Source organism: Adiantum capillus-veneris, chromosome 26 (genome assembly GCF_014529385.1).
Source record: "Adiantum capillus-veneris isolate H3 chromosome 26, ASM1452938v2, whole genome shotgun sequence".
Lineage (NCBI taxonomy): Eukaryota > Viridiplantae > Streptophyta > Polypodiopsida > Polypodiales > Pteridaceae > Adiantum > Adiantum capillus-veneris.
The window spans coordinates 9,980,001-9,987,267 of NC_140956.1; positions in this window are offsets into that span (position 1 = coordinate 9,980,001).

Below are 7,267 nucleotides of genomic sequence, written 5' to 3' on the forward strand. Positions count from 1 at the left end.
TCATCCTGCACACATCAATGAAGCTATTTAGCCTTATACATGTTGTTCAAGGGTGAAATTGCACGGTCTACCCTCCCACTTTGTAATCCTTCTAATCTTGAATAGGAGCCAATTGATCACACTGAGTAGGGGTGGTGTTACAAAGGTCGTATCCCTCCTTCATACATGCTTGTGATACCGGCTTGGTGCACCTTAATAAAGTGGAAAATTTATCAAAATACCCCTCTAATTTGTGGAAATTCCCAAAATACCCTCACCACCTCTCTCTCTCTCTCTCTCTCTCTCTCTCTCTCTCTCTCTCTCTCTCTCTCTCTCTCTCTCTCTCTCTCTCTCTCTCTCTTGCTTGCAGAGTGGCTACTAGTGAAACAAAAAAATTATCAAAGAAATAAAATCTCTTGGTTGTCGTCTTCAATGGTGGTGTGTATGAGGGAGAGTTACATTTGAGCCACATCACAACCTTTCTTTCTCTCATAACATGGACATGCTAAATCAATAATAAACCAATACATACTCAATGATGTTACTATATACATGTGGTAGTGATGTGTGTGAACACATTAGGATCACCGGGGCATTTTTCCCCTCTTTAGGAGGTTTTTCCCCCCGTGCATTGTATATACGCCCATCACTCTAGGGCTATCTATCTTTCCATTGCATACTAAGAAACACACTCTCTATTGTGTGCCTTGAGCTTCCTTCGTCTTCTCCAAGCTGTGTGAGTTTTTCTGCAACCCTAATTCCAACAATTGGTATCAGAGCAGGTCACGCCCTCCCGGGCTTAGTCGCCAGTTGCTCCAGCACACGCCTGCTCACTTTCTCTGATTTCAGTGAGCTTTGGCGAGCGTTCGCAGGTCGACAAATATTTTGCTTTGAGCTCATTTCGGCCTCTGTTTCCACTACAGGCAGTACTGCACAGGCTATTTCGTCATTTTGTGCAAAATTTCTGTCAGTGCCGTTTTCTGCATAACAGGTGCCTTATAGTCTTCTACGGTTTGTGCTATATAGCACAGGTTGTTCCTGCTCTGTTTCTCCTATTTTCGGGCAGTTTTCACATCAGGTGCAGCATTTACCATGGCTGACAACAACAACACAAATGTTTTCAAGATGTTTGCTGCTGAGGACAGGTTGGATGGGGACAACTACCCTACGTGGTCTTATATGATGCAACATGTTCTTGTGTCAAAGGGTGTGTGGAACATTGTGCAGGGCATTGATGTACGTCCTGGTTCTGAGGATGTAGGCGATGTTGAGGATGTTGAAGGTCTTGCTGCAAGGATTGCAGCTGTTAGAGTTGTTTTGCCTACGGCAAAACAAGATCGTTGGGATGTTAAGGATGCGCAGGCTCATGCATTGATTGCGTTGTCTGTGAAGCGCACCATTGTTCCTCACATCCGTTCAACAAAATCTGAAAAACAGGCTTGGGATATTCTAGCAGGTCTTTATGCAAGCCGCAATGAGGCTAAAATTGCTTTGCTGCGTAAAGAGCTGGAGTCGAAGATTATGCATGAGGAAGATGATATGGACACTTTCCTTGCTAGTGTCAAGGATATCAATGAGCAACTTATTTCTGCAGGTGAAGTTATTCCAGACAGTTCCCTTGTGCAGACTGTTCTTGATGCCTTACCATAATCTTACTAGACTTTTGCTAGTACTTGGAGACTTATGACCCAAGGAAATCCAAAAGTTGTCAATTTTGATGCATTATGCACATTGCTGTTGCAAGAGTCACTTTCCAAAAAAAACAGGACTAGACAGCGTGCAGTTGAACAGGCTTTTATTGATTCTCAAAGAAAGGGTGGTAACAGCAATGCAGCCACTTCTTATGGGTCTGCTGCGAGTGGCAAAAATTATGTTCCTAATGCTTCTGCTGGCAGCAATTCGTCTGGAAATTCTGGTGATAAGGGCAAAAAGAAGATGCGTTGCCATTATTGTAAAGCCAATGATCACTTGATCAAGTCGTGTCCTAAGTTGAAGGCAAAAGAGGCTAAGAAGAAAGAGGGTGGTTCCACTGCAAATGCTGGTTCCACTACAAATGCAGCCATTGTTGAGTCTTCTCTGAAAGGAGACCGTGTTGTTGATGTTGATGCAGAATGGGCTTTTAGCGCAGAGTGCACTTACAATCCTGCTGTCCATGATGCATGCTTGTCAGTTGCTGCAGATTTACATGTGTGGTATTTCGACAGTGGTGCTACCAAAGCACATTACCTCACATCATGAATTGTTTGCCTCTCTCGAGTCTATCCCTCATGGGAATTCAGTCACTTGTGCCAACAACGCCTCTTATCCAGTTCAGGGAGTTGGAAAGATTGTGATCACTATTGCTAATGGCAGTTCCTTCACACTTGTTGATGCACTTTATGCACCTGGGATCAAGAAGAATCTCTTGTCTGCATCCGCACTTGCTAGACTTGGACTTGTAGTCAAATTTGTGGATGACAGATGTATAGTTCATGATCTCAGTTTTGGTGATGAAATTGTTGCATCTGGGCTTTTGTGCCATGGGCTGTATAAGCTCACTTTGTATGACAAGTGTAGACAAAATTTTGCAAATGCTGTTGCAGATTCAAGGGCTATTTCAGATGCAAAACTTTGGCATGCACGTTTTGGTCATCTGAATTTTGTCTGTTTGCTGCGTTTGCAGAAATCTGATATGGTTGCTTCTTTGCCGCCTCTTGAAGCACCTGTCAAACATGTTTGTGAAGGCTGTATTTTGGGTAAGATGCAGCGTTCTAAATTTCCAAAGGATGGTTCAGTTCGGGCCACATGCAGGTTGCAGCTTGTGCATAGTGATGTTTGTGGGCCCATGCAAACTCTGTCCTTGGGCAATTACCTATACTTCGTGACTTTCATTGATGATTACTCTAGGCATGCATGGGTATTTCCACTTAAAGCGAAGTCTGAAGTTTTTATGTGCTTCAAAAAATTTCTCGATATGGCTGAAAATGTCTCGAAATGTACTATGGGCACCCTCCGTTCCGATCGAGGGGGGGAGTATATGTCTCATGAATTTAATGCATTTCTGGCTAGTCGTGGGATAAAACACCAATATACAATGCCTTATACACCTCAGAAAAATGGTGTTGCTGAGAGGAAAAACAGGTCACTGACGGAAATGGCACGATGTATGGTCAAAAGTCAAGCTTTGTCGCATTCTTTTTGGCTTGAGGCCATCATGTGTGCCACTTATGTACTTAATAGGTGTCCTACGAAAGCTTTGCAGTCTATTACTCCATATGCAGCATGGCATGATAGAAAGCCTTCTATTGAGCACATGCGTGTTTTTGGCTATTTGGCATGTGCTTTGGTAAGTTTGGACTTGAGGATTGCAAACCTATTGCCACTCCCATGGAAACAGGTTTGAATTTGAGTCTATATGATGCTGGCAATCCTGCTAATGTCACTCTTTACCAAACTGTTGTTGGCTGCCTCATTTATGTATGCAACACGAGGCCAGATATTCAGTTTGCAGTCTCACAGGTCAGCAGATTTATGCATAGCCCAGGGTCTAAGAATTGGCAGGCTGTCAAGAGGATTTTCCGCTACCTTAGTGGCACTTTACATCTTGGCTTGTTTTATCCCAAGGGGGGATCATTGCCGCCATACTTACATGCTTTTTCGGACTCAGATTGGGCTGGTTGTTTTGACACGCGAGTGTCCACAAGTGGTTTTTGTTTAATGCTGGGCAGTTCATGTATATCATGGTTGAGCAAGAAGCAACCTACTGTGGCCACTTCGAGTTATGAGGCTGAGTACAGGGCAGTCTTCACAGCTACGGTTGAGTGTGTATGGCTCAGACGCCTTATGGCTGATTTGGGTGTTGGACAGGACACTGCCAACACTATCTACATTGATAGTCGGAGCGCATTGGCAGTTGCGAGGAACCCAGTTTTTCATGCTCGCACAAAGCACATTGAGGTACATTACCACTATGTGAGGGAGAGGCTCTCAGCAGGAGAGATCAGCTTGGCTTATGTGCCAACACAGGACAACCTTGAAGATCTTTCCACAAAGGCATTGTCTCGTGAGAAGCTTGAAGCTTTCCGCAAAGATTTGGGCTTACTCCCCTTTGTGGACTGATCATGTCCTTAGGGCATGGCACTTCCCTTTACTCATGTGCCAGCTCTCGTTCACCGCATCACTCCAGGGGGGATTTGTTACCATTAGGATCGCTGGGGCATTTTTTCCCTCTTTAGGAGGTTTTTTCCCCCGTGCATTGTATATACGCCCATCACTCTAGGGCTATCTATCTTTCCATTGCATACTAAGAAACACACTCTCTATTGTGTGCCTTGAGCTTCCTTTGTCTTCTCCAAGCTGTGTGCATTTCTCTGCAACCCTAATTCCGACAAATGACGCAAAAACATACTCAATGTTAAATCATAACTTACGTAACACAAAAATATAAACCATTTTCAATGTCTCATTTTGCCATACCAAACAACTTCAAATTCTTCTGCGATGCAAACAACATCATCAACATGTAAAGGTGCTCTCCAAAACCATGCATCTTGTGTTAACTCATTTTTTGTAAACTTTCTTATGAAATAGTTCATCATCATAAAGACATAGTTGATTACCATCATAGAGAAATGTTGATAGTTGCATATGTGTACATGTCATAGTAAACAAATTTTGGTGGTTGCATGTGCAAACCTGCCATATTAGAGTGGTAGGTCATCGCCAAGCTCTCTCTCTCTCTCTCTCTCTCTCTCTCTCTCTCCCCCCTTCTTCAACCGACTATTTTGAACACCAACTGGTACAAGGCTAAGCGTCGAGACACGCTTTTCCTAAACACTTCATATTGGTGGGAGAGAATAATAGTAGCAACAATTGACTCTTGCACTGTGTAATGAGTTAGCATATGATATGGAGAGTGTGTGCTTGCTCATGTGTGTGTATGTGTGTGTAGCTGTTTTAACTTATATGATAAGACATAAATGAACTTTTACATTCAAAAGATAGCTAGCTTTAGATAAAAGGCAAAAATTAGTACAAAAACAACTCAGTCTTAGAATTATCTTTGTACATGGCATATGAGAATGAAGCCTCATTCTAGTATACAATGATAGTGATCCAATAAAGAATTACTTCCCAAGTGGTAAGAGCAGGTGTACTATCTGATAGATGATAGCTTTAAGCCAAAAAAATTTCCAAGAAAGGATAGAGTCCTCACATGCATTCATCCAAAAAAGACAATAGATTCATTAGCCTTGGATGTGTATTACAGGTGTCAATGGACTATATTAGTTATTATCCATGTCCAACTTACAACTCTTTTCAACTTAAAACCACTGTCCAAAATGTTCATGTCTTTCAGTTCTTTAGTGAAAACAAGTTTATTATCTCATTTATTGTCAATAATTGTATGTATGGTTTCTATATAGCCCCATGTTTTATAAGATTTTTAAACAGATATTTAACATATATATCATTTGATCAAAAAGTCATTACCCCTTTTGATCCAAGTGTCCTATTTTAACCCATAGGTTAGTTTTTCAAATATCATTTTGCCAATTTGTCAGGCCCAAATTCCTAAGTACCATAAAGCATAAAGTAACTTGATTAACAGCTTGAGATATGTACCAAATACCAGAATAACTTTGCCAATTTTTTCAGGCACCGAGTTCACTAGCATTACTAAGTACCATGAAGCCAATACCAACTATAGATACCTCTCATTTTTTGAAAAAAAACTCGGCTTTGGCAAGCCAAATAACCAATATCATATTCATTTGGGCTTACGATATCAACCTACCAGAGTTTGTAAGTTAATGAGATTAGTAAAAGGAAACTATTGATAGCTTGTCTATCTAAAAGAGAAAAAACCCATAGATGTTACCACAACATTGTCGGCGTCATGCAATATAAGCTAACAATCAAGATCCTTTGCAAGTGTAACAATCCCAAAAATGGCATAAGGAAGACAAAACCCCTTTACACTACGCAATAGTATGCAGATATTTCCATGCATTTGATAAAGAGTAAAATAGCCGCAACTCTAGGCCAGACAAAAGACAATATCAAGTATAAGATCCCGCATTTTTCTTTGTCAGAGTATTGCCACATGAAGCTCCACTACACTTGTTGTGCATGGGTTACCAAAACATCCTCATCCAAAATGAATTATAGGCGTTGTACAAGCTAAAAAAACATTTTGTCACAAGAAACTAAAACCCTTTACACTACGCAGTAGTATGGAGATATTTCCATGTGTCTGATACTACAGAGTAAAACAACCCCGACTCTAGGCAAGACAAACAACAGTATCAAGTACAAGATCCCCCATTTTTTGTCTGTCTGAATATTGCCACATTAATCATCATTACACTGGTTGTGCATATGTTACTAAAACACCTTTATCCAAAAAGAAATACAAGTGTTGTACAAGCTTTAAAAAAGCCTTACTAATTACCCTAAAATAACAAAAAAAACCCCAACAGTAATCAGCATGATTAGTTCCAACTATCATCATCAAACAAATATGTACTATAAGCCATCATTTCTTTTCAAAGTAAAAATCAAGTACAGCTAGTCGGTGATTGCACAATTTAGCAAAAAATCACTTAACTTCCATGAAGGAAAAACCATTAATGTATGTCATCAAGGTACTATTATCAAGGTGAGTACCGGCCTAAGATGGTAGCTCAACAACCTCCATAGCTCCTTAGTATCCAAAAAGCCCTCACATCTCTCCTTGAAATACACATGCAGAGAGAAAAAATACCCACAGACTAAGTGAGGGGCAAGAGCTCCCTCACCTTATATAGCGCCTCCTGAAATGTTCAAGGTGAAGACGCCCCACGATCAAGTACTCAATATCTACTGCCTCCCAAGCCCCCTCTATGGCCACTTCTGCTTACATACGTGGAGTTGAGAGGGAGAGAGAGTAAGTGTAGGGGTTATCATACGCTTCTACGAGTTGTAATGTAGTAAAGGGGGACAGAGAGAGCCAGGGGGCGTGATGTTTAAGGTAATTAAAGCCGCTACCTCAAAAAAATATCCTAAGGGGTGGGTTCCCATGGGATGTTTAGAAGGAGGAGGGTTACCCCCCCCCTTTTTTTTAACCACACCGACTAATTCGATTTTCAACTTGAGAATGTTTAAACAAGGGATCTGTGTATGAAATAAAAAATATGGTTTTTTTGTTCTATATATATAATCAAAGTAATGTATAGGTATACATGTGTGTGTGTGTGTAGCAGTTTTAAATCTATATATATATATATATATATATATATATATATATACGCAAACGAACACTAACTGT